The sequence below is a fragment of the Lissotriton helveticus genome, chromosome 8 (assembly GCF_964261635.1).
Source record: "Lissotriton helveticus chromosome 8, aLisHel1.1, whole genome shotgun sequence".
Lineage (NCBI taxonomy): Eukaryota > Metazoa > Chordata > Amphibia > Caudata > Salamandridae > Lissotriton > Lissotriton helveticus.
Window position 1 is genome coordinate 1,401,999,230 of NC_136069.1, and position 24,566 is coordinate 1,402,023,795.

The 24,566-nt window shown below is 40.8% G+C and overlaps 1 long non-coding RNA gene across 4 annotated transcripts in view; it reads left to right on the forward strand.

The window, feature by feature from the left end:
• Window positions 1–19,217, forward strand: part of LOC144773384 (uncharacterized) — an 898,081-nt gene extending 878,864 nt beyond the window's left edge. For all 4 annotated transcript variants that reach the window (XR_013599969.1, XR_013599968.1, XR_013599971.1 and 1 more), the window contains exon 8: window positions 18,368–19,217. This is a non-coding gene — a long non-coding RNA (uncharacterized LOC144773384). The remainder of the gene's footprint in view (window positions 1–18,367) is intronic.
• Window positions 19,218–24,566: the final 5,349 nt, after the last annotated feature.

Sequence of the window (24,566 nt, forward strand, 5' to 3'; positions counted from 1 at the left end):
ACAGCTGACCTGTGAGGTTATATATGTGGTGATTTATGGGTGCAGTCAATGTGGCAAGACTCAAAACTCTGGTTTTATGTAGGTGTTTGAAGCTCTTCGATTGCTTTGGAGGTTAATGCACTTTATCTTACGTCTCACACAATAAGGCACACGCTCCTTCAGGGACTAGTACCAAGCCAAACCAAAGATAATTATGGATTATGACCCACAGCAAAAGCTTTTACAGTTTTGCCACTAAAGAAGCAACTTGTCTTTACTGTAAATGTCCCCTGGGCTTTGTGTGGCGTTACCTGATTCCCAAATTATTCCATACAGGTAATCTCCATAATCTCAGAGAGGATTCATTGGTGAAAGAAAGCATTTGCATTTCATATTCCTGCTTTCACTGCAGTTGGTCAAAATGCCACTCATGCCCATAACACAATATGCACCCTAGCATTTTCTTGTTATTTTCTTCCTATTTTGTTGAAAAAAATGATCAAATGTGTAAGCAAATTGACTTTACATGGACCTTGCATTCATGCTGAACACACCACCTCACACTGTTTTTGGGTCAACATTTCCCACTTAATTACAAGACCCAAATGTGGTTAGTGAAACACTTTTGTTGGGGTGCTATAAAATTACCTTCTCATCTCTTTATTTGTCTCATTTCTTAGTTGACTTGTTTATCTTCTTCCATTTCTACCAGTCATCCATGTCCCCATGTGGTTTCATTTCTGTGGGTCACGACAGTCATAAACTCCCTATATGCCTTCCTTTTTATGAGATCCTCATGCATTCCCAGAATCTTTTTTTTTAGTTTAAAAGATAAAGTTTAATTAGTAGTTGAATAGATAAAAGTAGAAGCATGTTGCATACAGAATGATGTACGAATAGGAGATATCTTAATAAGTGCTAGAAAATAATGAATGACTAAAAATGTAAAGAGGAAGAAGGAGAGAAAGAAAAGTAAAATAACTATATCCTATCAGAAAAAATAAAAAAGATATAGAATAATTGCTAAAACATAAGCATCAATGTGTGACAAGAAAAAGCAAGTTGTGTCAGTTATCCATATTGGTAGTAAAGAGGCATGGAGGTTTAAGTACCTTTTCAATCTGACTGTTATGTAGACAAGCATTTTTTGCAGAAGAATCCAGGAAGCAGTCAGAAGAAAGTCTGAGTCTGTGTGTCCTTGCATGTTCGAAGGGTGGGAGGTAGGTAAGCTTAAAGTTTACGGGAAAAAAGTTTGGAAAAAAGACATCAACTCAGAACCTTCCACTCCTTCAGCCAGACTAAAAATATGCAAATTAGTTCTCCTCTGTTTCGATTTTCAATGTCTTCAGCATGTTTTTTAAAAAGACAAGATTTCAGATTGCAATGACCACACAGTTAGTGCCGTATCGTCGCGCACTTCAACCCTTCGTTCCTTCTGAGTAACTCTATTGTGCACAAAACACTATTTTTAATCTAGAGTTTGAAGTTTCCTGTTAGTGACCTCCATGTAATTTGAGTGCCTGAATTTCCTCAAGAAGAAGCTCCATTGAGACCGTAGAAGTGGATTTTATGAAGGAGGGATGTTCTTTTTTTACTCTTTTATGGATTGGGGTATTAGACATTGTAGGCAGCTTAGAGGATAGCTCATTTGCTGTGATGGGTTGGGCATCTGTCATATTAGATGGAGAATCCAGACATCCATAGCCTCAAGTAAAGAAAAAGGACGTTGAGTAGCTATTTTTGTGATATACTTGGTAAACTAAACAATGGTTTGTTAGTGCTGAGTTGCAAGTTCCTGGATCTACCTATATGTGACTGACGCAGTCAAAGAGGGAAAAAGGGCACAGCAGTTAGAAGCTGGTGGCAGGTAGATACCGAAAATGTTCAAATAAGTTTATGCAAGAAGGTCTTGAAAAGTGCACTCAAAGATGCCGGTGGTCACTGATTACTGAGAGGTTAGACTACTTCTAATGTAATTTCAACAAGAAAAGCGGCTCTCCGAATTGTATTTGCTGTCAGTATATTCACTGCTCACACGGATACAAAGCCAAGCCAACTTATTTCGAATTTTCGATTTTAAAGACTGGTGCACATACATTGGTATTTACTTAAACACCATTTATAGATCAGCCCAATGCTAAAATATTAGAGGAAATGTATGGACAGTCTGATATCTACCATCCATCACATTCAATTTAAAGGCAGTAAAATTATGAGTCAAATAGGGTTGAGCGCGATGTCGAGAGGCACCGGAAAGAAAACAAAATGACAGGTGCGACTTCTGCTCAGCGCGTTCACCACAATTTGTAAATAATGTGCATGAAAATGTAGGAACATGTGTATTCCATGCACTTGCAGCTGCTATGAGGTTTCCCTCATTGAGTCCCAGCAAGCCAGCTTAGAAAAGAAGTCTTGGGCAGAGTGCGAATCGCCTCTCCGTCACTTAAGAGCTCTCAGGAAAGCGGCCATCCCATGTTGGCGCCAAGCCATGCCCCTCATGGCCAGCATTTAAAGACATAAAAACAAAAAATACCTTTCCTATGCAATTCCCGCCAGTGTACTATGTATATAGCCGGGTGCGGCTTACTCAGTCAGTGTTTGTTGTGGCACCAGTAAAGAAAAGTAAGTAACGGAAGCCAAAATATCATGCAGCAAAAATCCTGAATATATATATAGATATATAGATATAGCATCCCGTTTGGTGAATTCAATAGAGCAGGAAGAGCATGTAGTACATTAGAAGAATATGATAAAGTTGAGAAAGAGATGTTCTCAGCCCGTATTAGAAGCAGCACCTCAAGGAAAGCAAGGAAATTAAACAGGGAATGTGCTGTTTAACTCTCCAAAAACAGCAAGTATGTGATACACATTTTTTAATCAACTTTAGTGTCGTTCAGCTAATGTACTCAAAACTTTTTGTTAAAAACAATGTTCATTCACTGTAGGTCTTTTATGACACGTTTTGTGCAGATCTGTCAAGTGGCGGCATGAACATGGGGGCTCACCAAACTGCAGTTTCCAATTTTAATTGCCACAGGAGGTTTTGCTCTTCAATTAAAAAAAAACACATCTGAATACAATTTCATCAACTTTGACATTTAGTTAGTACTTTACTTAATGACTTGCCTATGAATTTATTCAGTAGGTTTTCACATATTGGCATTTAAAGAAGGGATCAGGTTGGGTCTTAAGGAGATAAAGTTAAGGACATTTTAGAAATATCTAGGGCTCCTGATCCTACAAAAGGATTTGATTGGCTGTCTCAACACTGAAAGAAAATGGTGTGACAACCATTAGAATTCTTAAGTACTCAGTCCACAGTCAACATACCCTAAAAAGAAGTTTTAAATGGCACATAAGTAGACAGGGAGAGGATACCAGATCCCCAGGTTCATGTGGGGAAGGAAAGCTAATGGCACCCCTCCATGTTCACATTTTCTTAATGATTTACTTGCAGTATCTATGGTTCCTCGAAGAATCCTCGAATCCCAGCAAGGCTATTCTGTGTGGATTTGAGGCTTCTCTGTACATCTCAGGATCCTTTCATGATCCGTGGCAGATCGTTGAATCTGATAGTAGCCTAGGAAGCTTGCACTGTCCTTTGCATCATGGTAGATAAGCTAGCCCTAGGTTTGCATATACACATTTTTAAAAGGAAGAAGGGTCTAGTCACAGACCATACTCCGTGACCAGCTGCCATTGAGCAGCCCGTCTTCCAGAGAAGGTTTGCATAACTTGCACACCAAATGCAATGCTTATGACATCACAATATGTACACAAATAAATAACAACTAAAAGCGAAATGTGGTTAAACAATAAGACATAGTCAAACAAATTAATTATAATTCATTCATAGTCATCACTGTCATAGTGGTAAGTGAAATGTGATAACCACGTTAAGTTGATGTATAGCATTTTGTGATAGTATCTGTTTCATTATGGAAGACGTCATAAACACAACATTTTGTGTGAGTGTTATGGTTTACAAACTTAACATAGCTGTAATTTGACTTTTGGACTCGGATTCTAACTATACATTGCTTAAGTCAGTGGTTTATCGGTTTTAATTCATAACTATAACTGCACTTTAACTGTGGTTTAGGTATATGTCTGATGTTTTCTTATCACACACAACCATCGTTTCTTAATTCTACTTTAACCTTCTTTTAGGTCTCGCCTAGGCAAAAGCGAAGCTTTTGCTGTCTGCGAGACAACTTATGTTATCACTTTTGGGGGAATGTGGACAGCAGACTGTCACGCGCTTCTCCTGCCGGAGTTTGTAGCTCGTGGGCGCGCACGGCGCCGTGCCCCTCTCCTGCACTCACACAGTTACAGTCACGCATGCGCACATACACAGCCATACACAGGCAAACACACACTGCATACACACACGCACCCCCCCTCGCCGCCGCACCTACACACACACACTAGCGCACCTATACACACACACAGAGACCCACCCACACACACACCAGCGCACCTACACACACGCACGCACACATAGAGACCCCCCGCCGCCGCCGCCATCGCACATATACACACACACACAAGCGCACCCCCCTACAACTAAGCCCCACTTACCGCCATTCGGAACTTCTGTAGCCGGGGCTCTCCCTCGGGCATGGGAGCCCCGCTCTCAGGCACTCTGTGGGCGCGTGCGCTGGATTCCCGAAGACGGAAGTCCCGCCCAAAGGAAGTAGGCGGCGTGCGCGCCGTACTTTCCAGGACGCTGCAGGTGGTGGTTGTTGTTGTCGTTGGGGCCCGGTCCCGCTGACTGTTCTCCTCCATGGCGCTGGTGGTGGATCCGCCGCTCTGGCTCCGCCTCCCCCTCCTGCAGGGCCGACCGTGCACACGGACACCAGGGGACTCAGAGCCCCCGTATCCCTGCGCAGCGCTCAAATGGCTGGCTCGCTCGCCTGCTACCCCGGTGGAGGAATCATCGCAAAAATTGAGAAATTATCCTCCGAATCCGTGCTTAGCAAAAACGGAATTTGAAGGGGATTATCTTGCCGGTTGCCCGGAATTCCCAGGAACTACTTTTCACTGCCAGTCGCCTCAGTCTTTTAGCGGCGTCGGCACTACTTCCCAGCGGCCTTCCGGTGCCTCACTGCCCGGCGGAGCCAGCTGCTCGAGGGAGGTGGATGGCTGGCGAGGGTTGCTCCTGGCAGGTGATGGGTTCTGGGCGACCCCCTCTCTTTCAGCTCTATATTTGTGTCATAGACAGTGCTTTCAAAAACTGGTGGTCTCTCAAAGCGGCGTGGTCGACCTAATTAAGGGGTGCCTAATTTTCAAATCTCTACACTGTAAGAGCCCAAGGTTTATAGACAATCTAATCATCAAGTATGTCCCATCGCGGAATTTGCGTTCTGCCCACCTGGGTCTCTTGCAGATACCATCGTTCAGCCGTAAACGGTCTGGAGGCTGCAGATTTGGCACTCTGGCTCCCCGTCTGTGGAACACCCTTCCCTTGGAAATTCGGTCCTGTCAGGACCTGCTTACATTCAGGAAAGCATTAAAAACATGGCTCTTCATTCAAGCATTCCAATAGATTTCCGTCGATTCCTTGCTCAAGTAGTCTTCCTTCTTCTGTCTGTTAGCGCCAAGAAACCAATCGGTGTTAGCGCGCTTTATAAATCATTTGTTAACATAACATAACAAGGGCGTGGTCTAAAACACCTAGGCTAAAAATCTGTGCTTAGCATAATGTGACGCCCCGCTGGTATTTTGTTGCTTCTGTCATTGGATCCATATTTTTAATACAACAAGTAACATTATACAGACAACAAGCCAGGACTATTGGCGTTGTCAATGGTTGTTAGTTGCATAAGATAAATAAGCAACAACTATGGATTAGTTGTATTCAGTTCTGAAATGATGAGACTGTGAAAGTATTATAACGAGCCTCTTTAAAGTTACATCAAAGGCTGTAAAGGACGGTACTGCTGCAGAGTTAAAAATTTTCACCCTGATGGCGAGGGCAAAAAAACGGAGAGCCGTATAGAGAACCGTTTCAACGCTTGCTTTTTCACGCGACAGCCCTAGAAAGGCGCAGCGATTGTTACCAAAGCTGCTAATCACCTTCGTGATTTTCGTGAACAAAAGGCAAAAACGTGACGGTGTGCCCCAAAAACTTTGTGATAGGTCGCCACTATAATCAAAAAAGAAAACCACACATTTTAAAATTGTATCGATGTGCTGTGCTGAAGTAGGGTGATGCACTTAGGACGCTATGCTTTTTAGGTCTGGTATTACTTAAAGTTTGAGCTAATGGCGTTGCTGATAATAATGCAACGCCAATAGCTATAGGTGTCACGTTTGCGAAAGTTAAAACTATTGGCATTGTAAATGACAAAGCTATTTAGCTATTTTCAAAACCAACACATTAATAAAAAAATTGTCATTTACAATACCAATAGATCAAACTTTCCTAATGCGAGACCTATTGCATTGCAAATGCTTGTCTTTGAACGCAAGCACACATACACATATTACACTGGTGGTGCTAGCACCAGAAAAGAATTACACCACATTTGACAAAAAGTTAGAACTTTACTTAGAAAGCGTTTTGTTATTTAGTGTAAATCCATTCTGCTGCATAGCGTTTTGGTATTTAGTGTAAATCCATTCTGCTGTTTTCAAGAAATTAGCATTTAAAAAGGTGATCGGAGTGGCATGAAGGGGGTAACAGTGGTAAAACATGAGAGATATAAGGGGACAGAGTAGGCACACCCTGACCAAAGGGTCATGTGTGTCGGGGAGACCCGAAGGGACAGCCCCTCCTTTAGGTGAAGTTAAATAAAGATCTATATATTTTTCATCGCAGGTAACGCAGTATTCAGTGAGGCCTCTCCCTGTGGTAACATGGCACCAAACATACCAAACCTGCTACTTTGGTACCAAAAAACACGTCTATTCTGAAATGTTTGACTTTAAAATAATAATGTAATAATAATAATGAAAAAGAAAAGTATACATATGGAAGGAGGGATGATGAGTCTGCGGTAGGGCGGCAAAATGCCTGCAGAACCTTATATTTCCTGGCGGTCTCCCATTCAAGTGCAAACCACAACTGTCCTGCTTAGCTTCCGAGATCAGATGAGATCAGGTACACTGCTGGTAGTAGGGCCTCTCTTATGAAAGTCTGTCATTTCCGGTGTCTTATGCTGACAGGCACCAGCTCACAGCCTGTTGTGTCTACTACCCTTAGACACTCCTCTTTACCAAATACCCTCGTTTCTACACTCTCTCCCACATCTCAAATGCACCTGTTATAGACAGCCAAAGCAGGGGATAGCAACATTCTTGCACATGCCTCACACTTGTTTCATATGTGCATCCACAGGGGCTCAGCCATCACTTTTTTAGGCCCCTGCTCTAGCATCTGACAGTAGCAGTAAAGAAGCACCACAAGAGCTGACTGTCAGCCCTCCTACTCTGTGCTTTTTACAGAGAGCCTGATGGTTTTCCTTGTTACCCAGTGGACTCTATGCACTCGAAACAGTGACAGTGTGGCATTAGAGAGTTAAAGGACCAGAACTGTTCTGAAATGGTTGACCTTTAAAAAATAATGTGGTAATGAAAATGAAAACCTTAATTGGAGAGGAAAGACGATGAGTCTGTGCTGAGTGGGAAAATGCCTTCAGAGCCTGATATTTGTCAACAGTCTCTTATGCACGCACTAGCAAGGCCCACCGTGCTTAGCTTCAGAGATGTGATGAGTTCGGGTGCATTCAAGATGGTATGGCTGCAGTCATGGAAGTCTGTAATTTCAGATGACATTGGCACCAACTCACAGCCTGCTGCTTCCATAGCCTTTCGACACTCCCCTGTACCAAATGCCCTCCTTTCTACATACTTATACACCTATTGCAGATAACCAAAACCAGAAACAGTCTCTTCCTTGCACACACTTTACAAGTGTTTCATTTGTGCATCCGCAGGGCCTCACTCATCCTCTTTTATGTAATTCCTGTTTTACTGTGCTTGCAAAAAATAAAAACGAATGACTTCCCTGGCTTACCAGTTGACTCTAGGTATTTAAAGCAGTGACAATTTACTATAAAGATGTACAGGCCCAGGTCTATTCTGAAATGTTTCCCCTTTCAAAAATAATGTAGTAATAATACTGGAAACGAAAAACATAAATTAGGAAGGAAGGAAGATGAGTGTGTGGCAAGGTTCAAAATGCCTATAGAGCATGGTATTTTCAGGCTGTCTCCCATCCAAGTACTGACCAGGCCTACTCCGAAGAAGGTCTTACACATGCTACATTTAAAATAACAGTAGAAATTCACTGCCATTAAAACATGGAAACAAACTCCAGAAATGAACTGTAAATAAAAAACGAAGCTTGAAGTGATAATATAGCTAGGTGTTGAAATAACACTAGAACTTAAGTTTAAAAACCTCTAAAATGTGCCCGTAAATCCCTAATTGTATGGTAAAAGCTGCAACCACTGAATTGCCTAAATCGAGTGACCCTCACCATTGCTCATGGGTGTATAACACCAAAGGTAAATAAAGCCCAAACGTAATTCAAATCACTACCCATTGTTAGCTGAAATTTGAAGAAAACAGCCGTTTCAAGCCAACTTCCCCAAAATAAACATGCAATATGGAAAAAATTATAACAGTTAAAACAGCAACATGTGTAATGTTCTTTACTGACGTCTGGTGACCCTCTAAAACACACAAGGTGATGCAGTGAATGCTTAAATTAATGTCAGCCCCTGGAAATCACTTGGGCCACCATGAAGACCATCATTTTTAACCCACTGTGCCAATCTAGACAGGGTACCCACTTATTCAATTCAGCCTTGGTCCTGCCTCAATAAGAACTGTAAACCCGAACTGCCAGGCTAGGTCCCCTCCAGCAGGGAACATAGCCAACCCCAAACAGTGTTTGCATTACTTAGGTCTTGCCAGTGAGGTATAGCTCTTTAGAATGTTAGCCAGCAGCGGCTCCTGAATGCAAGTAGCATTTCAGGTTTCGTGTGCGTTTCCTCAACAAAATTCTAATGAATTTAAGGGAGATGGAGAAGTGTGTTCATGCTTTCCTTATCCAAGTAAAGCTGTTAAGGCAAAAAGTTCTGCAGATTATTGAAAATATTCAGCAGGGCTTATAACTTAATATTTAAAAAAGTTACAAATTCCCTTAAAAGGCAAAGCCCCTTAAGCTGGCCAATTATGGTTAATTGAGCAAACCATAAATGATACACCCACTACACAACCAATAACTTGCATTCCAGGTGGAATTCTTGAGGCTCGACTATGACATACGATGTCACAAATGACTTCAGTGGTGACATTAGATATGACCTTAGCAACAACATTATCGAAAACATCAGTATGGATACAGTATAATTTGTTTGTTTGGATGTGTGTTGTTATTTAATGATGTTGTATTTTTAAGTCCGTTTATTTATTACAATAAATACTGTGGTGTCATGACCATTATATTTGTGGTGAGAGTAATGGTTTAGCTGCAAGGCACTGCTACCAACTTCATGTGCCCATATGTCTGACTGTGCAACGCCTTCAACTGTATATTGTGGAGGTTGGCCATAGGGGTAGGCCATGTACACATTCTCTCACATATCCAGACAAGGCAGCACATAGCCTACTGGTCTTTGGCCAAGCCTTGTGTCCTACCTCCTGCTCGCCCAACTTTGCTTTGCATGGCGGATGGCCTTGTGAATTGGTGACTGGCTGCAGGCCACATGCCACACCTACTTCACTTCCAACACCTTCTGAATTGCATAATAGAAGTGCATGCATTATGCCATTCATGCCGTTTTTATGGGTGCCATGCTACGGGCATGAGCCCCCCCTACACCTGAATTATCACCTAGTTTTTCAAGAGCACATAGTCTGCTCTGTGCAGAATGCCCACCCTGGGGTCAATCTGGGTTCTAGCCTCTGTATCACTTAACTATTGGTGCAAGGCCTTTAGCCATGCATGCAGTCTCTGGGCACATAGTCTGGCACTCCCTGAACCACCTCTTAACCAAGAATATTAACTATTCATGCTAATTGCCAGGCATATTTGCATGAGTCTTTTGTATAGGATAGTGAATTCTCCAAACAAATGTGTAGGTCTTCCAGCGAACATGGATCCACATACACAAAGAGACAAAGTGTGCTATTTTGGGGGTGCTGTCTGCCCCTCTCACCTGTCTCAGTATCCTCCCTGGGGACAGGAGATGCCCTCCCAGAACCTTGCACTTTATATTTCACTGTTTATGGCTGTATGCTTCAGAGCCTTGCATCCTACAACAAAAATCTTTAGTTGCTGCCTCTCAATAAGATTGCCTTGATCCTCAAATAACCAGAGGGTCCACAAATTCAGCATCGGGTGAAGAGAAGACATGCTCCCTCTTCCAATGGGAATGATTTTTTTCTTCAATTTCCTATCCTCAAAGGATTTGATTAAATAGATTGTTAAATTTAAAAAAATACAGAAAATTCCAAAAGTGTCTGGCTAATTATCCCTTTTAAGACCACCTGACATATTTTAATTCAAATATTTAAAAAACTACTGAATGTTTTTACACCACTTCAAGTGAAGGCATAGCTCAGAACAATTATTTTCTCAGGTCAAGTGTAGTATAATTCCACTCAGATATTTTTGCTGTAGTAGAAAGCTAAGTTTACTACGGGAGTTAAACTTGAAAACTCACTTTTGTTTTGACCCGCCACTGGATTCTCTTTGTACCCTCTGAAAGAATCTGAACGAAACTTAACATGCCAACACTTTGTTACTTACTGCATTTAATGGGAAATGTGCAGCTGCTATTTGAAATCCTTGCCCAGATCCTCTCTGCGACCTGTGGAGCTATTAGTAGGCTGATTAATAGAATACAAAACTGACTACCACAACATACCAGTGGCAGTACAAATGAAATAGATGTCCAAAAACTCCACTTTCTACAGACTATGGCTGCTAGGCTCACCGTAGGCATTCCCTAAAAAGTCTCTCCCATCCTCCATACACTCTGCTGGCTTCTAGTGCAGGTAAAGAATAATTTTGACCAAAAAATGAGGATTGCATACCGACTTGCATAATGCACAGATTCAAACAATAACATCCTCAGTCTTTGAAGGCACAGTAATCTTTTGTTAAAAAACTAGAAATAAAATTATTTTTTTCGCAGGCATATTTTTTTAGCTTCATCCTCGCAAGTTGTAGAAGTTATTGTATTTTTTTTTATATTAAAGAGACAATCAACCAGCTATCCTTTAAGAAGCTTTTTCAGGCCTTCCATTTCTGATCTCACCCATCCTGCAAATTTCTGAAGGGATATGCCCATAGTCGATGCTGATACTTTCTGCAATAACATCAATTTTTGGACTGGTGGGCCTTTGTGTGTTTATTTAAAACATTCTGGCAACCTTTTCCTAACATGGGCTTTGGACTTTGGAAGGATGAATGTATGTCTAACTCAGAATTTGGAGAAATTCACAAGGCACTTGATAATACTGCAATGTTCCTCTATCCCCTTTAGTAACACTGTAGAGTGTTGGGCCTATGGAATCCAAGGGAAGTTTATGCTTATACAAGTTTATGCCCGAGGATACATTATTTGATTGGGCCCCGACTATCATCTCCTAAATCCGATCTTTTCTTTATTTCTACTTTTCAGAGTATAAAAATAGTTAATTGAACTCTACTATTTGCCCATGATTAACTGTGTAATTTTGAACCCCAACTTGGGCATTATGTGTCTTTCTTGTTCAGTTCCAGGAAGCTATTGTTTATTGGTTTGCTTAGGGATTGTTTGGGCCATAATCTAATTAAATGGGAAATACCTCTTTTGAAACCTGTTTTAGCTTATTGATAATGGCTCCAAAAATCTACAAAATTCTCTTACAACTAAAGAATTGTCAATGTATGCAATTATATGGCAAATGTTTTTGTTTGATCAGTTTTACGAAAACCAAAAAAATGCTTTTAATATAGACTCTTAATTATAACCTCAAATAACCAAAGACCCGCGATCCCACCCAGGTACTTTCAACAAAGCATCTAAGTAAATTTTCTTTTCTCCTGTCTTACCTACTTCTTCACTGTGTCTTCTGTTTGTCTTGGATTTTATACCATTCTTTTTCGCTCAGTGAGCTTCCAAATTTGTTTCTCCTCTTGTTTCTCTACATGATTGCACTTCCACCCATTATACAGTGGGCAACAGAAATTGGCTGTATGCTACACCAGTGTTTTTGACTATGGATGAAGCAGAATATTATGAACTAATACAGATTTGAATTAATAATTCATGCAGAGACAGTGGAAACACATCTTAGAAGGAGACCTGCCTTTTGCATGTCTGAAGATGTGCATTTGTCTGAGAGAAGATAAGTTCGCATCCGCAAGAGAACCACTTCCCATTGTACAACACTGCCCTTCTCTGGTGTGCACTTGACCTTGATACAGGAGCTGCAGGGTCCATTTTGGACCCCGCCCCCATACTAGCTATTGACGGGGAGCGTTTTTCACACTAATTTTGGCCCTACTTAGCTAGCAAACACAATAAGATGATGGGCGGAAAGCTGAAACTTTTCAGACTCTCACCCCCAGTCACTATGAGATCTGGGTTGAATCCATCATCGTTCTTTTGCTCACTTCGCCACCCCAGTTCCAACCCAGCCATATGCAAATCAGCCTTGACCCTGTCCCTCATGGCAACAGTCCTCCCCAAACTGCCAAGCCAGGCCTTCCCAGGACCAGAAACAAGCATCCCGGGACCTACTTAGCTAGTCAGCATATGCCGCCCCTTTATTGATTTAGTTTTGTAATTACTTTTTCACAGTTTCCATCTTATATTACAGAATTGTAATTAGACTGTGAGTACCTCATTCTTACTCTTTAGAATATTATCATGGATTATTACACACTCAAAGTAACAGTAGCTTCCCGTTCAAAGGGTTATAAATTGCTCACTTAGTATGACATTTCACTGGGATTATGGATGCTTTTTCTTCCTAAATGGTAATCATTCAGGTTTGTGCTGTGTAAGTGCTTCGTCAGCTGTGCATTTATACTCATGCATGGTTTGTTGCATATTCACTCACTCTAAAATATACTCTACTAACCAGTTACACAGAGTGTATTTTCTACCTCTCATGCTCATTTTACTAGCTAATATTTTGCATGCTCATTTAGCTTTAATGAATTGCAGCTTCTGCCCAATTTGGTATGTTTTGAAATGTCAGCTGGTGGTAATATTGACTGAGTTTAAATAATTTAATAAGGCCTTTTATGACATTAGCATTGGTCCTGAGCAAGATCCCACTCATTAGACTTAGGGGTCGAAACATCAACAAACTGGTCACACATTTTCTCCAACATGATCGTATTACTGATATACAACTGCGTCTAATGTATCAAGGTGATTCATTGTTTTTGATTGTACATATTTTCAGCCTTTTATTCACTTTTTGCACTTGTTCTCTGTGCCTTTGCTATTGTTTTTGTATTAAGACACCAGTCAGTATTACATTTTTCAATGTTTTTTATATAAGATTGTCTTCTGTAATTTTAGTATTTTGGGACATGCCCTTACTCTTTGATTGACAGTATTATGACGCACTCATCTAATGACTGAACACCATCTTTTGTGATTCTACTATACCCTGGTTCCTTTGTAGGACTACTGGGTTGCCCTATAGATTTTCAGTCTCCTCTAAACGGTAGCCTACTTTCTGCCCTCAAACTGCCGGGGTAGACTGTAGGGGAGAGTATTTTCCCTCTGTCAGTCGAGTATTATCGTAGTTAGGACCTTGATGTTTCTCTCTTTGTATTTGCTTGCTTTGTATACAAACGTGAAACCATTGCAATGGCTTCCTTTATTTTTGATAGCACTGTCTGACTCTTACAAGGCTGTATTATTTTGGTCTCTTGCTATCCCTCCCATCACTTCCATGTTAATCCATAACTTTCAGAACAGATGTTCATGATGAATGCAACCTAAAGGTGTACTTAGTACCTCACATGTTTGCACATTCTAAAATAACCACTAAATAGTTTAAAGCATATTGGACAATAGTATGAAAGCCTTCAGATGTAATTGACAAATATTTGAGGACATGCAGCTTTTTGGCTTGTCTGGAAAAATGTTTATTTCAAGGGTTGAGAAAAGCAAAACTAGGTTATGGTATAATGGTCCAGTTGCTCAGAGGCTAATACGATTTGGTAATATTTTTGACAATGGACTTTAGTTCCTGATTCCTCTTGACTGTAACCAGTGATAGAGTAATACTATTATAATATATATTTGATTTTGTGTTTTCACTTTCTTGTTGCATTACACTTTTAAACCGCTTGTGACAGATTCTCCACTTGGTGAGTGCCGATTGACTAATTTAAATTCACAATAGATTCTGCCCTTGCCCACAACCCGAAATGTTTGCCACCTGGGCAGAAACAATAGGTTTGAGTATGTTATAGGCTGAGAAAAAATGGAGTGTGCTATGAGAGATTTCTGCTGGACTTTGAATGGGAGTTTTCGTTGTTTACCAAAGAAATATTTTAACAATGGAGATGTTTTATACTAAGTGGTCTACTTGAAGACATGTTCCTTGGGTTGCAATAGGTTACAGCAAAGATCTCAGTAATGATACTGAGCTACCCTTAAAGCAGTCCTATTGGATATTACACAAATGGTTTCTTAAGCCACTAGAGAAGCATAACCACGGTAGCACACAAAGGAACATTTATCAGGGTACAAATATCCATTACATTTTAAAACAATTATGGGAACCTTTGAAACCCGAAGAGAGACACAACATCTTTTCCCGCTTCTTTGCCTTTTTTCTGATTAGTACACAAAGCCAAGTTTAATCGTGGCTGGCACATCTAACATAAAGGGAAAAGCACTGATGCATAATTCCATTCCGATGTGTGAAAGGGTTAATTCTTGTGGGACTAGAATCCGGCCAGACCTTAGGCTCGGATCCATGCCAGTGGTAATTGAGCTGATTGATTGGGACATCTTATTTCAGACGTGTATTGATTCCATCTAGTTCATATTCTCCTTGGAGCCCAAGGTGTCCCAGCTGCATCCTAGCCACTTGAACCTGGATGGGTTGCCATGCGCTCACAAATGTATTTTATGTTGGGTTGCTCTCCGTATTACTGTATACGTAAATGTGTGTGTGTGTGCGCACACTCATACACTCACACAGAACTCTATATTTTTGTATACGTTTTAGAAAAGTTTACATATACGCATATAAATGTGCACATACATATATATACACACACTGATATGTATGCATGCACACATTAACACAGTTAAGCAGAATATATTTCTAAATACCTATATATATTTATTTATAAATATTTCAACACATACATCCACATGCACACACATTTGCTCATCTAGGCACAGATTTTGGGTTAGGAAATATACATGAGCAAGTACTTTGCTATTAATATTTTTCTTTAAAATTATAATTTTCCTTTATTCTCATTATTCTAAATATTATTTACTGCTGCAGCAAACTAACAGCAAAGGCGTCTATGTAGAGAAGAGGGAAATGGGAAAAGAAGGTGTTGCGCACTCAGACATTGCCTGTGCTCGGCAGAACCAGCAATGGCTGCCCCGAGAGGCAGTCTAGACAGCAAGAACAGCAGCAAGCGGTGTGCTGTAGGAGCGTGCTCAGTGATTCCATTGGTAGACGTTTTCTTCTGCTGTCTGATGGCCATCGAGAGGTCACGGCATTAATTTATCCAAGGCGCTGTGGGTAAGTGTACAGAGAAAGGAAGCGTAAAGGGCAAAAAAGCTGGAGCATCTAGAAATGATGGGTCTGAGCAAAGGGAGATTAAGAGGCGATGACCAATCTATTGAGCGTACTGCAGTAGGGAGCGGCCATCCATCGAAGACCATCGATGGCCATGAGTACTGTCTGCGAAGCATTGACTATAACCATTTTGAAGTGAAGTTACTTGATATTCTGTAAGTTTGCTAACCAATATACAATATCTTTACTGAAACACTGTTGTAAGCTTTGTGTCACTTGTTCGCTCCACTGCTATCTTACTCATCAGACATCTTGATATATGTTACTTTTCTCAGTCCTGTAGTTTTTGTGTTGCGAAATATGTGTCTTTTTCATGGTCAAAGAGGCTTCCTGTGCAATGGTGGGGTTTCCATCTTTTTTAGTTTTGATGCACCTATAATTTAATGCCATTGTTGCTCCTCCTGTGAGGTGCCTTGTATTTGTCTGCTTGCGTGCTCACTTCAATGATACTGCAGTTCTGCAAGGAATGCTGGGATATGTCTGAGAGCGAGCGACATATTTGAGCAGGTATTTGCATGCTGTGTTGCTGTGCAGCTGTTAATTACCCTTTGTCAGTGTACCTCCTGGACTCAAATCTTATAGGCATATATGAGAAAAGTACTTCACAGATAACTATTCTCATTTGACAAAAGAGTCCGCGTATCATATCACTGCCAGCCATGACACACCCTCTAAAACAAAGAAAGCCTGCTGAAGGCACTAAACCATTCCTTAGTTGAATATAGTTTAAAATATAAACTTTGCATATTGTACATTTGGCTTTGTCTGTGTGAAAATATATATATACATACACACACACACTCATATATAAAATATATCTGTGTGTGCGTGGACATCTAGTATATATGCCATATTAAAGAGAATATATGTCATAAAATCAATGTCATTACGTGTTAGATAAATCTGACAACTACCATTTGTTACTATATGTAAAACTTCTGAGAGGATTGCACCATCACCACCTACTGCCCTATGTGAAAAATCATGTGTGTGTAACAGCAATATATATATATATATATATATATATATATATATATATATATATATATATATCTATATACACACACACACACACACACACACACACACATATATACATATACACATATATATGTATATGTATTTAGGTGGATAGAGAAAGAGATACATAGATATAGTATCAATTTGTAGTCATAGACACACCTGCTAATTTCAATTGATGCAGTTTCTGCCTCTCCTGTAAGGCTTTTGATGACATTTGCTTGAAATTATTGAATTCGTGGAATTTAAGAGGAAGGCAGCAGCAAATGCCAGAGACATTCCTTTGATAAGAAATTGTGATTCCCCCTGTTCTGATGCTTGCACAAAGGGACGGGCTCACTCCTTGCATTGTCTGCAGAGCTCCACAGTAGAGAGCCATTGTCTCCAGCAGTTTTGATTCGGCGAGGGGGGGGGGAGGCGCGGAATAAACTGTAAGACTGTTAAAGAATCACAGGCATTATTCCTCCCCACGTCACGTGCGTGCCTGCTCTGCCTGCTCCTCTCGAGGCTGGGGTTGGGGAGGAAAGTCTGTGTGTGTGTCTGTGCTGGCAACCGCGCTCAGAGATCTGTCTTATTGATTAGGGGAGAGAGGGAGGGGCGAGGAGGAGCGCGAGGTGAAGGGAAGACCGGCTGACTACCGGCTTATTGCAGCACAAAGCTTTTTTTCGGGAAAGATGTCAAATAAATGAGAGACTGCCGCGCTGGAGCTAGAAAGGTGGGAAATAAGAAGAAGGAATCCTTTGGAAGAAAAGAAAGCTGTTGTGGTGTGCCGGTCTCTGGATCCTTATTTGTACCCCCCTTGCTCCCCGACGTTTGACCTGCAGGGATGAGGTGACAGACAGCATCATGCAAATACTGCGGTCTGGCAGGTTTGTGGGAGAGTGGGTGCTGAAGGAGTGAATGTGATTGGCGAAAAAGACCATCTGGTGCCCCAGACCCTTCTCAGAATCTCTGCACTGAGTCTGCAGTTGTTTCTTTGTTTTGTATTGTGAGAGTGTCTGCCGGTGCCTGAGTGTGAGTGTCGGGTGTTATGTGCAAGGAAAGTAGGCGCCAGTCAGTCAGTCCTGAGCTGCTTAAAGCTGATGGATTTCCATCATCAGAGCATCAGATGTTTTCCCTGAGGGGGTGTATCCATGCGGCGGGATAGGGTGTGGTGTAATTATCTTACTGTTTTATTACAGCTTGGCCAATATCATCTTTGTAATTGTTGGTTTAAAAGCAGTGGTCAAATTGCGTTTCCAAAGCTGCTTCACTTCACGAAAATAATACAATTTCATCTATCTTTAGGCTCAGATGGAAGATGTCTTTGCAGCCGTTTCTGTTTAAAACTACATTATTCTATGCTACCCTATATTTGACTGCAAAGGGTGTCCTACTGTGTACTTGCACAGGAACTTGACATCCGTTATCAAAAATACATTGAGATGTTCTCCAAAGAAATAGTCAATCCACAGAGTTGTTTTAACATTTATGTCATTTTCCTGTGCATATTTATGATTAATCACCTATTGTGAAAAATGACAGCCAAATACTCTTTTCCTCCTAATTTCTTCATTTCTTTTCTTTTAAGGCAGGACCGCTTAGAGAAGAACTCTTGAGTTTGTCTACAAGCTTCACCTGTAGTTGCCTGGACTCGATGGACACCCCATTTTCTTTGGTCTACGTAACGGTGTGGTTCGCTCGCTCCAAAGTGGAACTCTTGCAGCACCAGAGCCAAAGCCTGGAACAGAACGAGAATATGGGATGTTATTACTGAGCAGTACCGATGTACATTTTTGGCAGAAAATATCCTTGGTCGGAACCAATTGGCTTAGAAAACCAACAATTGGTATTTTGTTTTTCGCCAAGCACTGAAGTTTTGTAGGTTTTTCTTCCATCAATCAACTTGATAAGCTCCTTGCATATTCATCCTAAAAATGTCTGATGGTTGGGAGGTGGTGTAGGGTTTAGGGGAAAATAGATCCCTTTTTATGACAATTAGTAGATGCATAAACATTAGACATTGTCTAAGAAGGTCGGGTGAGGGAGTAAAGACACAGTGATGAGCATGGAATCTTGGGGTATTCCATCACTAGGGGACACCCTCAAAGCTTTTCACATCCATAGGCCCATCTTCAGAGTTTGATTACCAGTGTGACATTACAAGTAAAATGGTTCACTTGGAAAAGTGACCTTGCTTGAAGCATGCAGGAGATATTGACTCAAGCCATATTTCTGTAAACCTGCTGAAGAGCAGATTGCACCCATTTTAAGGTTCCTTTCCTCTGATTGTGGGTATTGCAGGATGCAGCAGTGATTGTCTTTCTTTTTTTCCCAACGTTGTTTGTGTTCATAAGACATGTGGACAAATGTACTTTGTGAATGTATTATTTAATGTTTCCAACGCCTGATTTAGTTTGAGCTAAATGTTTGCAGTAAGCCTCAGTTTTAACAAATGTTTGCAGTAAGCCTCAGTTTTAACAAATGTACGTGGGATCATTAAGGTGTGGCGATAAAAGGAGGACGAATTCTACAGGATCATATTGGACTTTTCCTAGTCCCTGAGACCCTAACTTGTGAGGAATTTTTGGCTATGATCACAAGTTAGGCTCTTGGGACCTAGGCGGAGAGGAATCAGCAGCTTTGAAGTTTGTTGACTGTGTCTGCAATATATATATGACAATGTGGACAGGACAGAGTTATTTTTAAAGCCCAAAATCTTGTTTCTTTCTACAGTTAATATTTATTGTCCTATAAGAACTGTTCACTCTACTGTTTCCCTGTACAGTAAATACACTTCTACTGTGTGTAGTAATGGAAGTGTTCTGATGTGTGTTGACTGTTAAGACTGACATGATACCTAAGGGCAAATCCTGTTCAGCCTGATGTAAAACCCTAAATATTTAGTGCATCAGTGAGCACTTTTTGAAGAGTTTGGAGAACTGAGTGCTTTCCATGACACCTTTATGCCAGGGGATGGGTTAGAGGGAGAATACAACACTGTTTTCATATCACTCTTCCGATGATATCCTGTGTTCTTGTGAGGCCTAGCATGGCGACCATTTCACCAGAATTCAGAAAACAGTGTCAAATAAAGCTGTTATTTTGACTGTTTAGGTATTGTATTTATTCTGCACATTTTGTCATTTTTACTGGAACTAACAACCTGCTGCCCATATAGTGTGAACATGCTTGTGCATAGATTTGCATGCATTTCTTTTTAGAATTAGCACGATCTGAACAAAATGAGGGGAGTGCCCTGCACACATCTGTGTCACTGAGTGCTCACTTTGCATCCATCCTAGCCCCTTGGGGTGTGTTTGCGTGGTTACCTCCTCTTCGCTCGCGTCATTCCTCAGAATCGTTTTGAATGGTGAAGGTGATTCATTGGTGAGTGTTATGATTAATCAGATTTCAATGTCTTTCCCTAGACAAGGGCTCTCTCCTGCTTGTAAATGGACACGGACCTTATGCATCAAAGCCGGACAAGATGCATAGAAGCGATGACTGTTTAATGCAGTGAACATCACTAACGTTTAGAGGATTTGTGTATATTCACTCTGGAAAATCCACGTTTGACATAAAAAAAATATTGGAAACTGTTACTAAGAAAACTTCTGGACCCGACTCAGTAAATGGCGAATTTCCGTCCCAACACATCGATGCTTGGGTTTTCATACCACCTTGCAGGCTTTAAACATCTCTCAGATATGATTTAACATCAGTTCTCTCTTCTCTCCGCTCAGTTTCTTATTGTGTGCCAGAACACCCCTAAACTGTGTAATTGTTGCATCTACCTTTACCTGCATATCTCTCCTTGTACTCTAGATCTGTTGATGAATCTGAGCCATACATTGTCGACCCATAGAAAGAGGTATATATGGGGAGCCCATGTTCTCTTCATTTCGTTTTAGCAAAGCATGTCTAAACTCTGAAAACAGCTGCAGCTATGTTTCTATTAATACAGCCTATGCTGCATAATGCGAAGCATCGACACCGCATCCAAGTTAGGCTGTCGGTATTTTCATTGTGCATTTCTGTCTTCTGTGTATTGTATATGTTCGGCCTAATTATGTGTTTGTGAGTGTATGTCTGCCTCTGTCTACATATATATGTGTATTTCCGTAGATGGATTCTAATGCACTATCATCCATATGCAATAGGTATTCTTGTCTGTGGGTACCAACACGCACTTGCTTTTGTGACAGACATATTTTTATAGTTTGTTTTCCTTGTTTTCAATAAAGTTAAACAGATATGTCTTCTTAACATTCGTTTTACCACACTTTCAATAGAAATGAGGATTAACGCATGCTTGCCTACGTGCTTTCTTGCTGTTTAAAGGCAGTTTTAATATCGAGGCACGATTGTGGAGTAATCCAGTGTTTCAAAAATATCTTTCATGTACAAAGAAAACGTTACTGTCCACAAAGTCGCCTCGAACCCTATCCGAGTGCCATAAGTCAGTTCATAGCTGTTACAAATCAAAATATTTTTATACACAAACATATTGTAGCTCAATCAGCGCAAAAGAATATAAAATAAAATATATATATGTATACATATATTATTTTTTTATTTTCCCAAGTTCCTCCTCATGGATCTCCCAAATGCATATTTTTTCTAAATTATGTTCGTCTTCACGCCTATAGTTTTAAACTGTGTGCATTGAAAGTATATTCGCATATTCCTACACATACAATGTGAATGCCTGCCTTCCACCCTCTTTGTGTACAGGTAGGTCTCTATCTCACCATCACGCGCTTTCTATTGTGTGCTGGGTTCAATGTGTGTCTTTTTTTCCCCTCTCGATGCTGCATAATGTGTGGTTGTGGATAATCGGATCATGCCGCGGCTAAAAGAAAGCGTTAGCAGCAGAGGCGGAGAAGGCGACGCGAGGCGCATACTAAGCAGGGCTGATATTAGCAAGGCGATGAATTCCGAGCAGCCAGGCCAGACTGAGCCAGACGAATACATTAACTGCTGTCTGCTGCTGACGGCTGCCTGTTCGCTGCAGTGGCAATGAGGGATCACCTGTGCTCGGCCCCCGCTGATTTGTGCATTTTAATTAAAAAGGAGAGAACAACTGTGTAAAATAAAAACCTTAACCCCTGCACATTGCGCTCCGTCTGCAGGCGGCTCCTCGCATTGTTTACTAATCTAGGACAATTATAAATCAAGAGTCCATTACTCGCTCTAAAATCTGCTTTTATGCCCGCCTCGGAGAGTGCTATTATTAGCATTACCCGCAATAATGTGATTATCAGCAAGTGGCAATTGAATCTGCACAGGTTATGTTATGTGTAGTCTGCAGTACCTTTTTGAGCAGGTTTTAAACAGGATTTCACTTGCATGGTGGCTGGTGCTTGCTGTGAGCATTATTGCTGTGTTGCACTGTTAAGTGTGCACAGTAATCAATGCATCCCCTAGAGAATAGCTCCCTGGATCTGGATACTCTACATGCAATGGCGTTATTTTTATAGTAAATAGATACAATATATCAGGCAATGTTACATTTAATATAGTACAATTGTCAATTCTATTGTTTAGATATTAAAGACACGTCAATAATATGGAAGTTATTACATATATTTTGCCTGATTCGCGAAGACAAATTGACACTTTTGTGTAAGTTTACGATTGCTTGGTATTCACAAAGGTATTTTACGAGTTGTATCTTTAACACTGCGAAGTCTCCGCACATAAAAAGATAGGACAGTCCTATATGGTCTACATAAGATTTAGAATTGTCTATGCTTTTTTGGTGTTCTTACCTGGCTTCTCTATGCTAATTTAATGTTATTCAGACTGACTTCCAAAGACTTTTCACCTCTTTTTTCAGATGTTTTGGAGGCTTTCGATAAAATCCAGAAAATTATACTCGCATCCATTTAATATCTGTATAAAGTGCTTCAAAATAGAGAGTTCAGGTAAACGATTGATACTTCAGAAGGTTATATGATCTCAGTCCTAGGAATGTTATTGGGCCCCCAGGCAATATGTTTGGTGAGTTTTTGAAAACGCGTTAAAAATATCAGCATTTTTGTTTTTTGTTTAGTTTTCAGAGACTTCTGAGGTACTCATATTCTATTTATAAAAGGGGAACTCGACACCCAATTTAAACAATACTATTTAGGACCAAAAATCTTTATGGCGATTAAAAAACTGTTAGTTAATATATGCAAATATCACACACTTCAGCAGTATTTTCAATGTACAACTAATAGTGTTGTGAATTAATAAAACTGGAGTGTCCCTCCCATAGCCAACAACCAGCTAATCAGTGAAAACAATCTTGACTTGTCTCCTTTGATGCACAGTTGTTCAAGCAATCGTTAAAACGTGAGGGCGTGCAGGAACTTTAGGAGTAACAACTGCCAGGTGGGAACATTCATATGGTATTAGAAGAGAGCACATAAGTAGGGAGAGGTAGTTAAGTAACATACGTTTTGCATCATGCAATGCTTAGGGCATGTAGCTATCACGGTAGTCAAAGCTAGAGTTCAGCTGTATGCCTCATATCTCTTACAAAATACCGAAATTAAGGCAGCAAGCAGAAATCCAACTCATAGATGTTCAGAGTGGCCTAAGCTGAGCCAGTTCAAGTTATAAAGTTCTCCATTTGACTATAGAACCTATAAGGTCCCATTGTACATAATGAATCACTTAGCAGTAAGTGTTTACCTGTAGCCAGCCGCGCCCGGTGCAGGTAAGAGCAGTGGGGCGGGGTGGGGGAGTTGACATACAACAAGGGAGAAAAAAAAGAAAAACACTAAACTTGCGCTCGCAGCATTGCAGACTTGGCAATCCGGCGAGCGTGAGGTATTATTATCTTTTTTTTACATTTTATTTTCTGTCGTCGTATGTCGACTCCCACCCCACCACACTCCGCTCCCCGCCACCCCAATGCTCTTACCTGCACTAGCCGCAGCTGCCTATAGCCCATCTGCAAATATGAGTTAGTGATGAACCTATTCTGATTTCTTTGGCATAGGCAATCTATGGGCCTGATATAGAGTTTGGCAGACAGGGTACTCTGCCAACACTCTCTTTTGAGTCTGGTGGACTGTCATACTTCTGATGGCCACTGTTGGAAACCCTATACTGAAGCCAATGGAGTTAGGGCTTTCAGTGTAGGTGTATTAGAGTGTCCGCCCCAGGTAGACCAGATGGCCTAATGTATTTTTTCCAGTTCAACACAGCCAGGGAAACCCCTACTGTCCTGAACTGTTGAAAAATAAAATAAATGACCCCCACTCCCTGGGGAGAAATCTCCCAGAATGTTAGGGTATTATATTTTATGTTTTTGAAAAACAGACTTCTGTCCTTTTTTTCTTTTTAGAAACATAACCGTTTGATGAGCAGCTGCCTTAAAAATGGTGGCCACTCACAGAACATTTATCGCTTTCAGGAAATGGTCCATGAGAATGTGTTCTCTGAAGGCGCAAAGATCTGTGTATAGCTGACAGCAATCTGAAAATATCGTGGGTGGTAGTGGAGCCAGGATGGCTGATGAAATGACCTCCCCATTTGCTATGTTTGCATAAGATCAGTGCAATGTTAGGCGTTTGCGCTATAGCTTTTCTCTTTTAAGCTGTGGAGGATTTACCCAGTATGCAGACCTTAAATGCATACAGTCGCAGAGTAAGCTCAGTAAGTAGAGTAGTCTCCTGAAGTAAGCAGGTCTAGATATGCAATACAAAAGGGGATGATGGAAGGAGCGTTTGAGCAAATCAAACACTCACCCCCAGTCAACTGATCTGGGTTTAATCCATCACTATTCTTTAGCT